Below are 20,072 nucleotides of genomic sequence, written 5' to 3' on the forward strand. Positions count from 1 at the left end.
GATTGGTTAGTTTGAGTAACTGGAGCAGGCTCTGGGGTAGAGGGGATGTCCCAAGTTGTCTGGTACTGGTCCTTGGGGTGATTAGGGCAGGGAAATTAGCCTGGAATAGAAGAACCAGAGAGAAGCGGGGCGGGGTGTGTGTGTGTGTGTGTGTGTGTGTGTGTGTGTGTGTGTGTGTGCTCTGGATTGGTTAGTGTACATATGAAAGGTAGGCTCCCAGGCAAATTTTTTGCTTTCTCTAGGAATGAGGCCCCAGATACCAGAGCAGCAAGAATAAGAAATTAAGAAAATATAGTTAGTACAGTTTTCTGGATGGCCATTCCAGACAGATTATGTAGATGTCAGGGTGATTCAATGAAGGTTATAAATAGATGCTGAAGGAATTGGAGTTGGGCCTTAAAGTTCATTACCATTTAGAGAAACAGTGGGGAAGAGGTAACAGACATTTCTTATTGCGAGACAGCATAAGTGACTTCTCAGAGAGGGACAATTGGGCTGAGGGATTCACTGGCAGCATAGGATGTGATAAACAGTGTTGGTTGGTTACTAAATTTCTATTCCCAACTCTCCTTTCTTTTGCCACCTCCCCCTATAGATTCTGGAAAGTCAGATGCTTGCTTTCCCACACTTCTTTTACAGATAGAGGTGGCCATGTGACTAAGTTCTGGCCAATGGGACAATCAGGGACATTTGTGGGGAAGTTTCTGGAGAGGATTTTTCTTCCTGGTTAAAAAGATAAAGTCTCATAAGGAGAACACCTTTTACTCTGTTTACTATTTCCTGCCTTTGATGACTGGAGTTGTGGCAACCATTTTGTGGCTATGAGGCAACAAGTGTGAACATTTAAAACCAACATGCTAAGGAAGGCAAAGGAGAAGGATGGTAAGAACCAGGGTCCTTGCTGTCCTCCTTGAGTTATAAAACCAATTCTAAGACTGCCTACATCTGTCCTTTGAGTAATTAATAATAAATACCCATGTGGTTTAAGCCATTGTAAATTGAGTTTGCTGTTACTTATAGCTGAAAGCATTTCTTACTGATACCAGAAGGTTTGTGTTAAAAAGCAGGAGGACAAATGTTTATGTTTGTTAGATGAGTGATTCATCACCAGCGTTCTAAATTTACTTTCTGGCATTTTAATCTTTTTAGCCCAAGTGAAATTTTCGTCCATTGATGTATCACATAGGATATTGGCAAGAAACAAATGGAATGTTCAGAAGGGATGATTGGAAGGAGTTAAAGGCATTACTATAAAGGTGGAATTAAGGGAGATTAATAGAGGATGATGAAGCACCCCAGGGCTAGCTTTGATAAATTAGGCAGGCCACACATCCTTAAGGGATAGGGGGAGGGAATGGGTGCCAGGACTTAGGGAGAGCTGAGCTGTAGGAGAGGAGCTATGGCCTTAGGTGGAGTATAAAGCCATTGTCAACCCACAGCCCCACAGGGAGGGAGCCCAGGGAACCAAAGGCTTGATCTTTTTCTCAGTCCACCCTGCAGAATCCTGTCGGTGCCTCCCATTAGCTGAACTCCACCAGAGACAAAGGGCCATGGAGCCAGGAGATGCAAGCAGGACAAGTCAGCAAAAAGTGTATGTGTGTGCGGTAGGGGGATACACACACACACACACACACACACACACACACACACACACACACACCCCTTTTAGAGCTAGAGGAGCAAAAAGAGAACAATTAGAATTAGATTCCACCACTGGTTTGTGTTACCACCAACGTATCACATCTTCCTAGCCACTCATTCCAGCACTGAGACTCCTGAACTCCCTAAGACACAGTGCCTTCTCAGGACGTCAGAACCTTTGCTTTCAAATACCTTTTGAATTCCAGAATATCGCCAGGTAACTAAGAGTATGCTAAGTCTCAGTCACAGTGATTTTTGCAAACGGGGAAACCGAGCTGTAGGAAATGGGTAGCTCTCAGCCTCCTGCTGGGTACTGTGGCCTCTGCCCGCATTGGGCTGTGTGTTCCTTCCACTTGTTACCACTGAGGAGAGTTATTCCAGTTTTACTGGCTGAGGCTTCCTTGCCTCTTTATGAGATCTGTGACTGAGTACATATTCTACCTCATTACTATCCCATTTTGAAGTGGAGGAAGTAATTACGTGGGCATAGAGAGTACCCCCAAAATAAAAGTACAATAAGAATGAGGACTTGGGATTTCCTGGTTGTCATAGTGTTTCCCTGAGCATTGCAGAGAGTGCCCTATTAAATGTGACTATCAAATCAATGGCTCATGAGCTGGAGTAATTCATCAGCTGTGATACTGCGGTGTAGGCTTCGGGAAGGATTCCGAAACTTGGGGAAAACTAACCTTCAGGGCAGTACAGCAACTTCATAGCATGTCCTAATCTTCTAGGCACATTAAAGGGGCTTTTAGTTTTTCCCTTCCCAAATTAAAATGGTAATACATGCATCTGGTTAAAATTCAGACAGTACAAAAGGCAATACATTGATGTGTCAGTTCAATGGTGTTCAAGTCTTCTTCCCGGAGGCAACTACTGCGATGGGTTCCCTGATATTCTAGACATGTGTGATCATATGTGTATACTTTTAGAAAGCTACCACTGGGGGGTCTGGGTGGCTCAGTCAGTTGAGTATTGACTCTTGATCTCAGGGTTGTGAGTTCAAGCCCCACATTGGGCTCCACACTGAGCATGAAGCCTATATAAAATAAAATAAATAAAATAATAAAAGGCTAACACTGACTTAGCTTTTATGTTGTATCTGTAGTGAATTCTGTTGGTGCCCATCCCAGATGAGTCACCCATCCCCCTGCTGCTGTGGGCATTGATTCCTAATGGCTCACAGCTTCCCTGTTTCTGCAAGGATTCCTCTCGGCCAAGTAGGAGCTGCCTTGCCCAGCTGGTTATGCACCCCCCACCCTCAGGCAGCCTGCAGTCAATCACTGACTGATATAGGAATACAAGTGGCTAGCCCCCTTGCCTCAAGGTTGAATAAACTTGTGGTATAATTTATGCTCCAGAGTACCACACACACACATACAAAAAGGCAACTATTTGAAGTGATAGATGTATCAACTAACCTTATTGTGGTAAGCATTTCATAACATATGTGTATATCAGATCATCATGTACATCCTAAATTTACACAACATTACATGTCAATTATGTATCAGTGAAACTGGGGAAAAGAGGAAACTTGAGATTTAGGGTTGGGATATCTGAGTAGACACACATGAGAACCTTGAACCCTCAGATTCCCTGAACTATCTATACCTGCAGAAGTGGGCCTCTCGGCCTTTTGGAACGTAGAAGCTCATCTCACTTAAAATGGGTCAAATCTCACCCTGATCTGATGGGGGAGGTTTTGGGACTATAAAGGAGAGAAAAGATTATATGCCACAGGGGCTGCAGGACCTAGCTAATGATAGGGGGGATTATGCCTAGGTGTGGGATCCTGGCTGTATTGGATTAAGGGAGGTGGAATATAAAGCTGGTTTAGGGGAATTTGCTGATAAGAGGCACATTCCCATGACAGTATTTAATATGGTGGCAAGAGCTCTTGGAACAAGTTCTAATACACTGCTGGGCTGATTCTTGTAAACTGGGGAAAGTAACGACTACATTAAATAAAGTAGAGATGCCAGAACTATCATGGCAGAAGGCAGACATAGGAATCAAAAAGCTTTGAGAAGTAAGTGTGCTAAAATACATTGACCAAATAAGATCAGAAAACCTTTCAACTATGTTCTTCAGGAGGGCCTGGATGGCTATTAAGGTCAAATGCTTATGCTTGAGGTCAAATAGCAAATGCTCCAGAGGGGGCACCAGCATCATTGAGAAGCTCAGTGGTATTTGAATTCTGTAGACCAGGGCTGATGGTGGAAGATGCTGTAATAGAATAGGATCCCCCAGTACAATGGAGATAACAGGATCCTAGAATAGCAGAGACCCCTGTGGCAGCCAGGGAGACTGAGCTGATCTATGGAGATGAATAAGAGAACACAGTATTTCTTTTTTTTTCTTAAAGATTTTATTTATTTATTTGACAGACAGACAGAGAGCACAAGCAGGGGGCGGGGCAGCAGGGGAAGAGGGAGAAGCAGGCTCTCCGCTGAGCAGGGAGCCCAATGTGGGGCTCAGTCCCAGGACCCTGGGATCATGACCTGAGCTGAAGGCAGATGCTTAACCGCTGACCCATCCAGGTGTCCCAAGAACACAGTATTTCTAAGGACAAGAAGTAGATGAGTAGCAAGAAAGGGTACTGCTTAATATATAATCAGAAAAGATTAAGAAAGCATGAGTGGATGGCTGGAGTCAATCTCACTGCAATGACAAGTCACGATCTCTTGTCTGGTTTCAAGAACTAAGCCTGTTCTCAGACCTAGAGCACATGGACTGAAGGGGAGGCTGGGTGTCCATGAGAAAGGACCTAGAACAGCACAGCAAGTATATTCACATGTCTTCAGTCCTTCTCCAAAGTGATTTATGCTTATTCCCTGGATAACCACTGACTGGGGAAAGAGGAATACCCTGAACTTTTGAGAGATGTTGGATTCAGGGTCCAAGTTGATGGGTATACCTAGGGGTCCAAAGCACCATCATGGGCCCCCCATTAAAGTCGGGGCATATTGGAGTCAGATAATAAATGAAGTCTTTTCTCAGGTCTGTCTCACAGTGGGTCCACTGGGTCCACTTACCAACCTGGTGATCATTTCCCTGATTTCTGAATGTATAATTGGAATGGACATATTTAGCAGCTGACAGAACCCTCATATTGGTTTTTAACCCATAGCGTAGGAGCTACTGTAGCAGGAAAAGCCAAACAAAGCCCCTGGTACTGCTCCCCATCCCAGAAAAAAGAAAATAAACAAAAACGGTATCACATTCAGGGGAAAATGACATTCATATGAGACAGACAATATTACGCTTTTTTAAAAAAGGTTTTATTTATTTATTTGACGGGGGGGCAAGGGAGAGGGAGAAGCAGACTCCCCACTGAGCAGGGAGCCTGGCCGAGCAGGGAGCCTGGCACAGGGCTCCATCCCAGGATCATGACCTGAGCCAAAGCCAGATGCTCAACCGACTGAGCCCCCCAGGCGTCCCTAATATTACACTTTTATTATCTTGCTCTAGAGCTCTGTTCATTTTCCTGTTTTCTGTCATATTGTATTCCAAAGAGACCTGGTCCATCTGGCCATTCTACATACTACCTCATTGTTCTAGCATATGGAAATATTGTGCTAGTCAAATCTGATGAGCCGAAATGCAAATATTTTGGATGCCTTGTTGAGGCGCATACATTCAAGAGAGTGGATAAACCCCAGAAAAATCAGAAGCCTGCTATATTGATGAAAAATTTAAATAACAGTTATTATTTTAAAAAACCATTTTTTGACATAACTTTAGACTTATAGGACAGATGCAAAGGGAGAACTGAAACTTCTCTATGCCTTTAACCCAGCTTGTCCTCACATTAATATCTTACATCAGTGTAGAACATATATAAAAACAAAAAAAAATAATTTTGACACAACACTATTATCTGAAGTATAGACCTTATCTGGATAGTGAAGTGGTCCACTGGTCTGGGGCACCTCAGGACATTTCCTCCAAAGTCAAGGACAACTTACTGCACCTTGTATCTTCTGCCACTAAGAAAGAAGCATAACACTTGGTAGACCTCTTCAGATTGTGGAAGGTGGCTCGTTTTAAGTAGGGCTCAGATCAAGAAAGGATGCCGCAGAATGTCCAGCCCATGGTACAAGCAGCCCCATCACTTGGTCCATACCGCCTGACACATCTCATGAAATCAGAGGCATCTGCTGTAGGGTTAAGACCATGTGGAGCCTCTGGCAAGTCCCAAAACTGGAGTCACAGTGCAGCAACCCCCTAGGGTTCTAGAGCATGGCCATGCCAACTACGGGAGAGAGCCACGTGTATTTATTTATTTTTTATTTTATTTAATTAATTTATTTTTAAAAAGATTTTATTTATTTATTTGACAGAGAGAGACACAGCGAGAGGGGGAACACAAGCAGGGGGAGTGGGAGAGGGAGAAGCAGGCTTCCCGCGGAGCAGGGAGCCCGATGTGGGGCTCGATCTCAGGACCCTGGGATCATGACCAGAGCCAAAGGTGGACACTTCAATGACTGAGCCACGTATATTTAGAAAGCGTCTCCTGGCATGCTACTGAGCCCTGACTATCTGAGCATCTGACCATGGGGCAAATGACTGTAACTCCAACTGTCCATTATGAATTGGGCAATATCAGATCCACCAGCTCTTAAGTGGGGGCCTAGCAGCAGTCTTTTAAAATGGAAACAGGAAACAGTACATCCAAAATTGAATATGAGCAGGCCCAGAGGACACACGTGAGCTGCATGAACAGATGGCCCAGATCCTCATTTCTCCTACTAATGTTGGACCACGGCCTCTTCCTTCATCCCTGGGAAGTTCCCTTGACTAGATAACAGAGGAGGAAAACCCTGAGTGATTGAAGGCTGATAGGCTTGGTCTGCGGATGCAAGAGGAAAACGGACTGTTATTTCCCTGCAGACCTACTCCGGGTGAGAGTAATCTTCCCAATGGGCACAGTTGAGGCCCGTGTTCCTAGTCATTTATGTTGTGGGGGAGAGAACTGGCTCAAGAGGATGTACAGGGACAAAGGCAGTAGCAAACAGCTTAGCTGGCTGGTCAGGGGCCTGGAAGGAGCAAGCTTGAAAGACTGGGGTGGACCCCTAAGGTAGTCAGGGCAAATTGTGAGGACCTTTGAATCATATGCTAATGATCCCCAAAGAATGTTCAGTACAGGTGGAAAGAAGAGTTAGAAACAAGGGTGTCAGTGTCGGAGAGACCTGGGCTCCAATCCTGAACTCTACCCCCACTGGCTGTGAGCCCCTGGGCAAGGGGCTTAACCCTCCTGAGTTTCATCATACCCACCCATCAAAAGGATGTTTTTGTTACAGGATTTCTTTTCCTTCAGCGCCCTCATTTCTTGGTCACACCGCATCGGAGAATAAAGAGGTAGACCAGACAGTGGTGGGCAGCAAAGCAAGGTTTATTGGGTGATAGTAAAGCAAGGTTTATTGAGTGATTGTACAAAGATCCCAAAGAGGGAGGGGACCCGAGAGGGTTTCTGATTTGGTGTTTAGATCTAGGGGTTTTTATGGGCTTGTTGGCAGGCTGTTTTAATCTGATTAACGCTCCCTGTGCCTGTCACCCAATTAGGTTTTTGTCATCTACCTATCATGGGGGAAAGGGTGGAAGGCTCCTTCCAGGTGGTGTAAAATCCTTTTAAGGGTGGTTTCCTCTTAGGGTGGGGGGCTTGTCCCTGCCTGCCTTTCTTCCAACTATCCTTCATCATTTTGAGAATTAAATGATGTGCATGAAGGGCATGCTGAGAATACTCAATAAGAGGCGATAATTGCTACGATTTCATTCAATATGCTCAACAATCCTAAGAAATAAGCACCAATAGCCAAGTTTATCAGGTAAGAAAACGGCCCAAGGAATTTAAGTGACTTAACCAAATTTTCAGTTTACCAAGTGTCAGAAATGGAATTTAAATTAAGATTTCTTGGGGTGCCTGGGTGGCTCAGCCAGCTAAGCCTCTGCCTTCGGCTCAGGTCATGATCTCAGGGTCCTGGGATCAAGCCCAGGGCTCCCTGCTCAGCAGGGAGCCTGCTTCTCCCTCTGCCTGCTGCTCCCCCTGCTTGTTCCCTCTCTCTCTCTGACAAATAAATAAAATAAAATCTTTAAAAAAAATGAAAAAAAAATTTAAGATTTCTTTGGCTTCCAAGCCCATGGATGGCTTTAACACTCTGCACTGGAGGAATTGCACGTAGAAGTGAGATACAAGACAAGAGCTTGCTATTGGATGAATTCTCTCTTTCCTTTATGACAATTCTAAAGTGAAAGATTATTCTCCCTATTTTACAGATGAACTCCCCTGTGGTCAGAGACATTGCACGACCCGACTAAGGCCATGTAACTTGTAAAGGGAAGAAGCCGGTATTTGAGCTTTCTCTGTACTACTTACATGTTCTTTTACTGGGAGCAGGATTGGTGATAAGATTCATTTTAGGAAAACTCCACGGGGAGAAACTAAGAAAACTGTAATTTCATCAGGGCTTGGAGTTCAAGAACGGTTTTAGCCTAGTGGACCTCCTTCCTAGTGCAAAAGACCTTCTTTACCAAGACTAATAAGTTATTAATAGGGCTATAGCCCGAAGTAGAACAGAAGTGTCCTCTATACAATTTGAACTCTCTTCTTCCTTAGTATTTACCTAGCTTGTAAAGTTTATGATCAGTGATGCCCAACTGTATTAAAAGTTCATGTGTTTTAAGCAGTGAGTTAAGTGCACAGTACAAGAATGGTCAGTGTGGAAAGTTCTGGCAGATATACACTTCAGGAGGTCACTGTATGCTGTGGGAGTCTGCTTATTGGAAGGGGGGGGCTAGCAAATTAGAACCAGAGCAGGGGGATTGTGGGAATCCCAAGTTAATAGTTGGATGGTCAGAGGTACTGGAGGCCCCAACTTTTGATTGGTGTCTGAACTGGGGAGCAGTCTTGTGGGACTGAGCCCTTATAACCTTTGGGGTCTGCATTAACCCCGAGGAGTTAGTATTGAATTGAGTTATACTGGAGGACACCCCGTTGGTGTCCACAGAGCATTGGAGAGTTGGTTGGTGTGGAAAACTCACAAATGTGGTGGGTGTCAGAAGTATTTTGGGTAAAAAAGAGTGAATACCCTCAGATTCCACAGTTTCTATCCTTTCCGTTAGGTCCCACCTTCACCCCCAAGAAAGGCCAAAGGCTAGAAGGTGAAATAGTGAGAAAAAAAACCCCCAAAAACCCAGATGATTCATTCAAGTCAGTTAATCTTTATGCAACATGGGCTGTATTCAAATACATAGAATTCTGTTCTTCAGTTCTAGGAGTTACAGAGATGCAAAGATAAACTATTTAAATAGTCCCTGCTATCAAAACCCAGCTCTAGGTTCAGGGTTTTTCCCCTGGTCTCTGACACCAAGAAACTTAAAAACTTGTTGGAGTGGGAAAAAAAAAATTGAGATCTTTTATTCTAGCAATCTTGTTTTAAAGATAAAAATGAGGCCTGAGATTATAGAGATAATTGGCAGAGCTGGCTTTTGTATTGGTGTTTCCCTCTGCTGTTTACCATCATTTTCTGCAGCAATTTTAGCACATCTTAAATATTTCAATATTTCTGAACAATATTGGAGAGTTTGTGAAGCTGATTTAGGAAAGGAGTTCAGGCGCTGTGAATTGTGTAAGACTGTTGAATCACAGACCTGTACCTCTGAAACAAATAATACATTATATGTTAAAAAAAAAAAGAAGATAGCAGGAGGGGAAAAATGAAGGGGGGGAATCAGAGGGGGAGATGAACCATGAGAGACTATGGATTCTGAGAAACAAACTGAGGGTTCTAGAGGGGAGGGGGTGGGGGGATGGGTTAGCCTGGTGGTGGGTATTAAAGAGGGCACATACTGAATGGAGCACTGGGTGTTATATGCAAACAATGAATCATGGAACACTACATCAAAAACTAATGATGTAATGTATGGTGATTAACATAACATAATAAAAAAAAAAGAAAGGAGCTCAGGAACTTTTGATTCACAAAGAAATGGGGGTGGTGGATAATTTAATTGTATTGAAGCTATGCATCCCATATCTAGATGTCCATTATTATTACACTGTAAATTTTGTGAGGACAGGAATCTTCTATTTAAAAAAAGAAAAATCACCCCCCCACCATGCCTTGTTGAGTAAACAAATAAAATACATAAACATGCGTGAATGACTTATGAGTGGCTATGTGTGTGACAAGCGGCTATGTTTATTATTTTTAAGATTTTTTATTCTGTGAATCTTTGTTGAAGGCCAATAGAAGGAAGGTGCAGTGTAGGGAATGAAAAGAGGTTTAATCACAGTCCCCACCATTATGGAGCTTTAGACTCTAGTAGGTTAGGGGGGAGATACACCACAGTAGAAAGTGATGAAGAATGTGGGAAACAAAGGCAAAAGAAAAATTGTTAAATTTCCATACTATCTACAGCCTATTGGCAAGTATTTGAAAGAGGCAGAGTGATATTCCTCTAGGGACTCAACTTCCTCGATATTAATACTTTGCTAAGGGCAAAAGGAAATCTTAGCCCTTCCTCCAGGATCCTGTTAAGTCTACTTTAAAAAAATAAAAATGTCCTTAGAAATTTCCTTTTTCTCTAAACCCCCTAAGACACTGTTGGCAATCATCCCCCAAGCATATGGCCCACCCATATATATCTGAAGGGTCTCATGACTAAGGTTTTACTAGATGGTAATAAATGACCTTTTCCTAACAATAGCTAGTCCCCTCAAAGTCCTGGAAACCTTATTTCCAAAATTCTTTAGAGATTTACCCTATCCTTACAACCCCCCCCCCCCCCACCTTGTAGGTATATAGTCACCACCCCTCATGACCCCATTGTAGCTCTTTCTGCCCAGGTCCAGTCCCTGTGTTTTAATAAAATCACCTTTTTGTACCAAAGACATCAAGAATTCTTTCTTGGCAGTCGGCTTGGAACCCTAAGGTCTTTCCTACATCAATGAACACTTTTCACAAGGGGTGTGATGTAAGGGATGTGGGTACTCAGAGGAGGGGAATTTTCTCTAGGAGTGGGGAAATACTGTGCCTGCTAGGGAGAACTTGGTATGCGCATCAGAAACCTGAGTTCTACAACTGGTTCTACTACTGATTTGTCCCGGGACTTCGGGCTATAAATTAGGCTTATAAATTAAATTCCCCAGATTTCTGTTTTCCACTCTGAAAGTCTAAGGGTCGACTGGACGATTAGGTTCCCTGGGACAATGCCCTCCTCGGTTTCTTATTGCTATTGTTTCTCGCCCCTACACCGCCCCGGCCCCACGAGGCCAGACGGGGAACTGAGCCGGGGCCCTTTAAGGGAGCCCTCGACAACGGGCGCCCGGGGTGCCCCGGCTGGGGAGCAGGGGCGGGGCGCCAGGGACCCGGGCTTCCCACGCAGCCGGGGACGCCGCCGCGTCACGGCGCTCGCAGCCAATCAGGATGAAGCCTGCCGGGACGCATTACTAGGGCGACGGGCCGGACGCCTCCCGCTTCGGGATGAATTAGCGGCGGGTTTTGCTCGGAGGTTGTGCCCCCTACGGATTCTCCAGTTCGTCCACGCGACCCCCACGGCGACGCGCGACGTCCTCTGCTGGTCACAGGTGGGAGGCCGGGAACTGTCAGGTGGGGGGTTTAGCGCCGGTAAAATGGCGGCGGCGGCCGGGGGATCCCCGAGTTGGCGGAGGGGGAACAGCCCCACGGACTCTTCCCCCTGAGCCACGGGCCTCCCCTGGCTGCGGCCCTGGTAACGGTCACTTGGCCAGGAATTGGAGGCCCGACGCAGGTGGCGGCGTCGCTGGCTCAGGTTAGGGGAGGCGCGGGGAAGCGATTCCCAGAGGCAGGCGACAGCGTTGGGGGCTGCGGGGCCGCGCGGGCCGGCTCCGCGAGGGAGGAGAGGGCGAGGCGGTTGCGGGGCTTGGCGGGCCAGGTGCCCAGTGGGTGGTATAGATTAGTATCAAGACCTTCCTTCTCCAGACCTGGACGGGTTCGGGAGCTGCCTCGCCCCGAACATAGTTCTGTTTCTGTTAAATCATATGTGCAAAACGTCCCAAAGTGTTCGCCACGTGCGAGACTTGGACTTGGGCTCTCGAGCCCTAATCTGTGTATCCTTCAGGCTCCAGATGCCTGCCCACAGGTGCCAGAGTGGCAGTGCCACGAGAGGAAAGGTAGGCCCCAGCCAGAAGCTGATATCAAGTCTGATCGTTATAGGTCTATCTTAACTTCTACCTGCTCACTGAAGGGAACAAAAGGGTATTCGAGTGCCTTAGAGACGTTTTCCTTCCTTGTACTTAACTTGCTTCAGATGGGTTCCTTGGAATGTTGTCTCTGCCTTCGAAGCTCGTTAATTGTATTCGCGTGCACGTGGCTGTAGATAAGGCTGAGGCTTGGGATTCCGTTTAAGCCTAGGGAAGTAATGAAAAATATGGTGAAGGCCTTTCAGAGATGAAATATTGTCTATTCATGTTGCTTATTTGGGCAAACATATGTCATAAAATATAATTAGTTTTCAAAAAGTCTCTTAATGAAAGTTCTTTTTGCAAAATTGATTTTTGAGAATAAAAGAAAATGATTTTATAAAAGTTATTTTTTAAAAAAGTTTCTGTTGCCACATTGTGTTTTGATGTGACGGATAACATAATATCAAGTGACTTTTTATTTGATAGCAGGCTTGATTTTGTGGAGTGCCTTGTTCTGTCATTGAGAAAGCACAGTAGCACTTTGTATTTCAGTCATCAGTAGTTCCTGTCTTTGGAGTGCTCACTGTGTGTCAGGCATTGTGAAAGTGAGGCATCTCCTACCTTTTAATCAGAGCAAATGGGTTAGTTCATCTGCCCTCACCAGGTGTTTAGGCTGGCTGCTCACCACCAAGAGGAAACAATGGGGGGGAACCCAAAAGACTTTCTTCCAGACTGCTACCTGGAGATTTGGTCAGAATGACCAGGCGCTGGGGTAGGTGGCGTTTCTAGTTTCTACCCTGCCATTTAAAATATGTTAGGGAAATCATATAACCTCTTTGTCAGTATCTTATCTCTGAAATGGGCAAAGCAATTCTTGTCCAAATAATCTCATTGTACTTCTGTGAGGAAGAAAGCCAAGACAGTATATATGAAAGGGTTTACAAAGGTGAAAAATACAGGGATAATAGTTGACATTTCTTACTGTACGGTTACTCAGCCAAGGACGTTGTGTGTGCTGATTTAGTCACCTAGCAACTTGGTGAAGTGAGTACTTTCTCATCTTTTGTTTTATTGATGAGGAAACTGAGGCACCAAATCGAACGACTGTGTTCTTAACCACTGTGCATACCATTTTCCTATATCATACAGATTTGTTATGTGTTAAGGGGGATATATAGGAACACATTTTTCAATGAAGTATTTCGTTTGTGATCCTTTGGTTGTATTATGTAAGTAATAACCATGTTTCATTCCGTTGGCATCCAATAGTGATTTATATGGTGATGACTACAGTTACTTTGGTTAGGTGGTATATTCATTTTACTTTTAATGCCCTTTATTTTAAAAATTATTTCAAAACAAAGAGTTGATTAACTTCTAACAGGACGCACAAATCAATAATTAAGGAAGATTTTAGTTTTTATTAAACTCTCAAAAAAATAACTTGCTGGGTGACTTTTGAAAGAAAACTTATGGTAGGTTCATGGCTTTGATGTATTTTTAGAAAGTATTCAAGTCTGTCTTTATAGAAAAAAAGGATATGAATAAAAGTGGCTAGGACATTCATTCTTTTCTTTTTTAATGCCTTTTTTTTAAAGATTTTATTTATTTATTTGACAGAAAGAGAGAGAGCACAAGTAGGCAGAGAGGCAGGCAGAGGGAGAGGGAGAAGCAGGCTCCCTGCTGAGTAGGGAGCCTGACGTGGGGCTTCCTGGGATCATGACCTAAGCTGAAGGCAGCCACCTAACTGACTGAGCCACCCAGGCGCCCCTCATTCTTTCTTTGAGCCTTTATGGAATTGCCCTGCCAAGTCTTTGGTGTGTAAAGATTAATTCCTGACCTTATCCTCCAGGAAGTCCAGGAAGAAGTCCCAGGTCCAGAAGTTTGTAGACCAATGAATGAGACAAACAAATAAATAATTAACTAGTGCAGTCTGAGAAGGTTTCAGATACAGTTGTGGTGGGTACAGAGAGCTGTGGGAACACATACAAGGGAACAGTTGGTTTTGTTGGGGTGGCCCTAGCCAAGATAGGAAGGGAGCTGACTGCAGGGTAAAGGAGAAAGTGCTTCCAGCCAAAGGAGTTAACAGTGGAGAGTCAGGGCGAGTGAGAGTGTATGGGTGTCCAGGGATGAGACCATAGTTTTGCAGAAGTTGCTGAGAGAGAACACAGGAAAGATTGTGAATTCTCAGCTGAGAGATTGACTTTATCTTGTGGGCAGTGGGACCTGTAGAAAGATCTTAATCAAATCAGTAATACAATCAACTTTATGTTCTGGAGAGAGATGACTAGTGACAGGGTGAAAGAATGTAAGGAGACTAGTTAAGGACAGTGTCCATACTCCAAACAAGAGGTGGTGAGGGAGTGAACCAGGGCATTCACTGGCAGAGCAGAGTTCAGAGTCCACCACACACATTTTGAAAGGAGAATGGAAGATTGATTAAGTGTGAAGAATAATAGGGTGGGAGAGGGGAACACTTGCTAAGCAAGTAAAGAATCAGGTGGTTTTTTTGCTTTGTTTTTTGGGAACAATATGGTTGCAGATTGGAGATATTGTAAATTTAAGAAAAGGATAGAGTAGAAAGTTCTTTGTTACTGGGTTTTGGGAGAATTGTAAACCCTTTGAGGTTATTGGGTCAATAAGATTTAATAGAACCAGGCTTATACCTTCCTGTAGGCTTCTGGTTTCATAGACTCCAGAAAACTCAGTTATATTGTACAAGTCAGCAGGGTCTAGTGAAAAGGTGACTCCACTGGAGCAAAGCCACTCAAAAGGAGTGGGAAGAATCATCTAATGTATGTTGGGGTAAGATGTTAGAATGACAGGTATTAGAGGATTTTTTCATTTATTTTTACATTAGGTTTTTACCATACTCGTACAGAAGTCCATTATAATATGGAAGTAATCAAATGAATTCTCTAGTTGTAAAACTGATCTCCACTCAAACATTCAGAACCCCAGAGTTGTCTAGCATCTGACAACATAACATGAATAAACGCATTCTAAATTGCAAGGTGAAACTGGAAACCTTGCAGAGATGCAGGATTTCATATGTTCAGAGCAAGGATGACAACTGTTCAAACCATAAGCACAAGTCAAAGAACTAGTACTCTAGTACTACTAGAGTAAATTTCTTAAAAAGGACTCTGAAAGCAATGACCGTAACAATGATTGATAAATTTGATGTCAGGGGTCTTCATTAAAATTGAGAACGTCTCTCCATCTAAAGATACCATTAAGAAAATGAATGGCAAAATACAGACTAGAAGAAATTTGCAATTCATATATCTGACCAAGGACTCCTACCCAGAATATATGTGTGTGTATGTTTGTATAAAATTAGTAAGAAAAAGACAATTTAAAATATGTACAGAAGTTCTGGACACTTTCTACTAGAGGATCTCTGAATGGTCTGTATGCATATAAAAAGGTGTTCAACATTATTAGTCCCAAATGGAGACTCCCAATGGAGAAATGGAAATTAAAACAGTGAGCTGCTACTACACACCTTCCAGAATGGCTAAAATTGAAAAGATTGTTAATGCCAATATTGTGGAACAACTGAATCTCGTATATGTTGGTGGGAATGTACAATCATTTTGGAAAACTGTGGCTGTGTCTCATCTTACCTGTGATCCATCAATTCCATTCCTAGATATATACCTGAGAGGAAGGGATATATATGTCTACCAAAAAAAAAAAAGGTAAAAGAATGTTCATATAACCTTTATTCATAATAGCTAAAATTTAGATAAAACCTGAGGTACATTAGCAGCAGAATGGATGAGTAAATTGTGGTATATTTATAAAAGGAAACATTACAAAAGCGGTTAAAGAATGAAATACTGATATATCCACATGGAGGGGTTTCATAGACATAATGAGCCAGACAAAAGATTGCATACCACATGATTCCATTTAAGTGAAGTCCAAAAATAGGGTACAACTATTTCCTGGTGATAGAAGTCAGAATGGTGGTGCGTTCGGGAACCTTCTGGAGTGTTGGAAATGTCCCGTATGTTGAGTTGGGCGGTGGTTATTTGGGTGTATGTATGTGTAAAAATTCAAGTTGCACACCTAATATTTATGTACTTTTGTTATACTTTAAAGGGGTGCTAGTGAGAATTTGGCAATGTTAGGCCAATTAACTTTTGGTGAGGAAACCCAGCAGGAATGATGATGAAAGGGAGATGCTTTATAAGAATTTAAAAAAGCATGAGAGGCTTCAGAGGAATAAATGATGAAACCTAGAATTTTTCTTTTGTTATAATTGTCTTGCAAAAGGCAAATGTGAAATCAAGGTTCTCATATTATTGCCGTTTTACAGTTTGGCTGCAAAGTTATGTCCCAATTCCTTGTTAATTCCTTGTCCTGAGAATTGGTGCATAGTTGCAAGCGTAGCCTAAATTTTGGTTAGTATCAGATACATAATGAAAATAAATTGATTTGTATTGTGTTTCATTTTGGGGGGAGAAATTCTAACCCAGTCTCTTTTTCATCTTTGTGTAATGTCCCTGTTTAAGAGAAATCACTGTGTGGTTTTTTTCTATTCTGTGCTAATTGCTCTTGGATTAGGAGGACTACTGTGATCCCTTTGGCTGCAGGGTTTTGGATGTAACAGTGGAGCTGGGGAAAGCCCGTGGTGAGTTCCCTGTAGCTGTGGGGTAAAGCTCACAAAAGGGCTTGGTGAACTGATTTGACAGAAAGTGTTCATTGCACCTTTACCCAGTCCTCTCTATCTGGCATTGGGAACGCGAGGATCCTACTGTGATAACCCCAGAGGCAAATGGAAGGGCTCTCTGAGGGGCACCATCAGTGAAAGCTGACCAGGGGTGATTAACCACTTTATCAGCAGTCTTTCACAGTTGAGGTTTCTGAAAACTGAAATTGTTCACTTCCTCACAGGAAGTAGATTGTTGCTCTGGGGACAGTAAAGGGAAGACTTATGCTACCCATAGTTTTCCATTTCAAATAAGAGCTCACTTCTACCTTATGTTTTAAGTGTATAGTTAATCCCCTTGGGAGAATGCATGAAGCAGGAATTTTGAGTGTTGGTGAGCTGCTATCTACAGGTGTCACAAAGCAAATGACGACAGAAGTTAGGAATAAAAGAATGAGGAGGAGGAGAAGTGAGTGGTGGCAGCCATTCCTAGGATTCTGTGTGACCCGGAGTATGGAGGGAAAAGGGTGTTTTTGGCTCAGACAGCAACTCTTTCCCCACAGGAATGTTTAGGTACCTTGGGGAAGCCAGCTTTGTCTGTGGCTCTTATTATTTCTGCCGTCCTGTTGTTTTAATACAGATGTTTTCTTAGAATTATGTTTTCTTTTTATTGTGTAACCTTTAAATAAAAAATTGCCTGTGTGGGCTTACAGAGGAAAATGATGGTAACTAGGAGCGGCTTGAACACCAAAATTTTATTTACCCTAAACATTTTTGGACACTTACCATGAACTTGGTGAGGGGGACAGAGTTGAATAAGACATGATTCCTGTCCCTGAGTTTACTGTCTAGAGGGGGATAAATCAGGGCCTTCTGTGTAAAGATCACTGAGATTCTGTCACCTCTTGTCACCTCTAGGTTTTCTATGATGAAAGATGAGCATGACAGCTCTGAAACATGAGGTGCGTAGGCAGTCATGGTGACAGTCTCTTCTAGTAGCTATTAATAATAATCGTGACAGTTAATATTTGTTGAGTGCTTACTACATACTGGGTTAAGTTCCAAGTGTGTTAAGTTTGCAAATTCTTTAATTCTCCAATGAGGTAAATACTATTATAATCTTCATTTTACCTTTGAGGAAACTGAGGCCCAGAAAGATTAAGTAACATGGGTTTGAACTTGAGCAGTCTAGTTCCAGAGTCTGCTGTAATGCCTGTTTTAATTCAGTTTAAATTTAAAATAACTTTAGGTTTAAATTTAAATTTAAAATAAAAAATTTAAATTTAAAAACCTTAAAGCCACTCTACTTATGTGGCTTTAAGTGTAAGAGATTATTATTTGCATAAGAGTATGCCTTGTATTGCAAGTTATGCTCAAAGTTTCCGTGTTGAACATAATTTGCTGTAGCTGCTTAGGGTGATTCTCTCTATAATGTGGGAGTTTTTTCTTTTTTAGAGAGGGGAAGAAGGGGTAAGAGGGGCAGAGGGAGAGAGTGAATCTCCAGTGGGCTCCATGCCCATTGAGGAGCCCTATGTGGGGTTCAGTTTTACGACCCTGACTTGACCTGAGCCGAAATCAAGAGGCAGGCACTTGACTGAGCCACGCAGGTGCCCCTATGATGTAGGCGTTTTAAATGAGACATCCTTTTGCCCTTTTCTCCTTTTCTGTGCTGCGATTGTTTTGGCACTCATAATATTCCTGCATGTGTCATTATATCACTCTGAAATTCGGTAAAAATGTATTACTGGTTTTTATTGTTTGTTTTATAAGCGTACACATAATGATATTTTATGATGTAGTATTCAAACTGGAGAGTTTGTGAATTACTGGAGTAACATACTTTTAATGTGAATAACTACAAATTTAAACTTGTAATCTCAGCATGGCTGTTAATTAGGGCCAATTGATGAAATTAAAGGGAGAATTATGTTTGCTTTGTTTTCTGTGAGAACGGAAGAGAAGTGTAGAAGCAGGACTGAAATAATCTAGAGTAGTCTGGGGGGTACTAGAGTAACCTTATTTTCCTTAGATCATTTATGGTTGTAATGAAACCAGCTCAGTTTACCTTCTCTTTCCTTCTGAAAAGAAATACCTTAGAAGTCAGAGTTAATCAACATTGAATCTTTCCTAGAACTACTGTTATAAATAGTTCTTGTGTATTGAGTGGGCTAATCTTCAGGGAACTCAGTCTACATTGGACATAATTGTTCCCAAAGCTATATTTATTTCTCTTTTTATTTCAGATTTCTTTAACTCTCAAAAGTAGGGGTGTTAATATTCTTATTTTGAATTAACTCTAAAATTGTATCTGGTTTCCTTTTGCAATTGCAATTCACACTTCTCAAGGGTCTTTCCCATACATATTTGTTAATTCTTTACATTCCTAGGAGATGGGTATTTATATGTTTCTTGTGGCTGCTGTAACAATTACCACAAACTTGGTGACTTAATACAGCAGCAATTTGTATTTTCACAGTTCTGGAGGCCACAGTTCGTGTGGCCGCATCACTCCAGTCCTTGTGTCTGTGGCCACATTGCCTTTTCCTCTTCTGTCTGTGGTCAGATCTTCTGCCTTCTTTTTAAAACTGTTTATTTTGAGGTAATTGTAGAGCTACTTGAAGTTGTAAGAAATAGTACAAAAGGAACCCATGAACCTTTTACCCAGTTTTCCCCAATGGTAACATCTTGCAAAACCAGTACAGTATTACAACCAGAATATTGACATCGATACAGCCAAGATCCAGAACAGTTTCCCCATATGGGTTCCTTCCTTATGTGGTCCTTTGATAGCCACACACCCCCTTCTCTGACAACCACTAATGTGTTCTCCATTTCTAGAATTCTGCCATTGCGAGAATGTTAGGTAAGTGGAATTATACAGTATGTAACCTTTGGGGATTCTTTTTCCACTTAGCATAATTCTCTAGAGGTTCATTCAGGTTGTTGTAGGTATCAATAGTTTGTTCTTTTTTCTTGCTTGGTATTCCTTATGATCCTTAGTATTTGGTGTGGATGTATCCTTTGAAGGACATGTTGGGTGATTTCTAGTGTTTGGCTGTTTAAATAAAGCTGTTAAGAACATTGAAGTACAGGTTTTTGTGTGAACTTAAGTTTTCATTTCACTGGGATAAATGCTCAGGAGTGCAGTTGCTGGGTCATATCGTGGTTATGTAGACAAATGAGTTTATTTCTGAACTCCCAATTCTATTGATTTGATCTATATGTCTGTCCTTACGCTAGTGCCACACTGTCTTAATTACAGTTTGCTTTGTGGTTAAGTTTTGAAATCAGGAAGTATGAGTCCTCCTACTTTGTTCTTCTTTTTCAAGTTTGTGTTGACTATTCTTGGTTCCCCAGCAAATCCATATGAATTTTAGAATCAGCTTGTCACTTTCTACAAAGAATTCAGCCGTGGATTTGGTAGTGATTTTTAATATGTTCATTGAGTTGTAGAACCATTACCACAATTAATTTTAGAACATTTCCATCACCTCAGGGCGCCTGGGTGGCTCAGTCGTTGGGCGTCTGCCTTTGGCTTGGGTCATGATCCCAGGGTCGTGAGATCGGGCCCCGCGTCGGGCTCCCTGCTCCGCAGGAAGCCTG

The 20,072-nt window shown here is 42.6% G+C and overlaps 1 protein-coding gene across 4 annotated transcripts in view; it reads left to right on the plus strand.

The window, feature by feature from the left end:
* The first annotated feature begins 11,080 nt into the window (after nt 1–11,080).
* Nucleotides 11,081–20,072, plus strand: part of LCLAT1 (lysocardiolipin acyltransferase 1) — a 185,751-nt gene continuing 176,759 nt past the window's right edge. For all 4 annotated transcript variants that reach the window (XM_027621604.2, XM_027621605.2, XM_027621606.1 and 1 more), the window contains exon 1: nt 11,081–11,233. The gene's annotated coding sequence lies outside the window, so the exon portion shown is untranslated. The remainder of the gene's footprint in view (nt 11,234–20,072) is intronic.

Source organism: Zalophus californianus, chromosome 8, assembly GCF_009762305.2.
Source record: "Zalophus californianus isolate mZalCal1 chromosome 8, mZalCal1.pri.v2, whole genome shotgun sequence".
NCBI lineage: Eukaryota > Metazoa > Chordata > Mammalia > Carnivora > Otariidae > Zalophus > Zalophus californianus.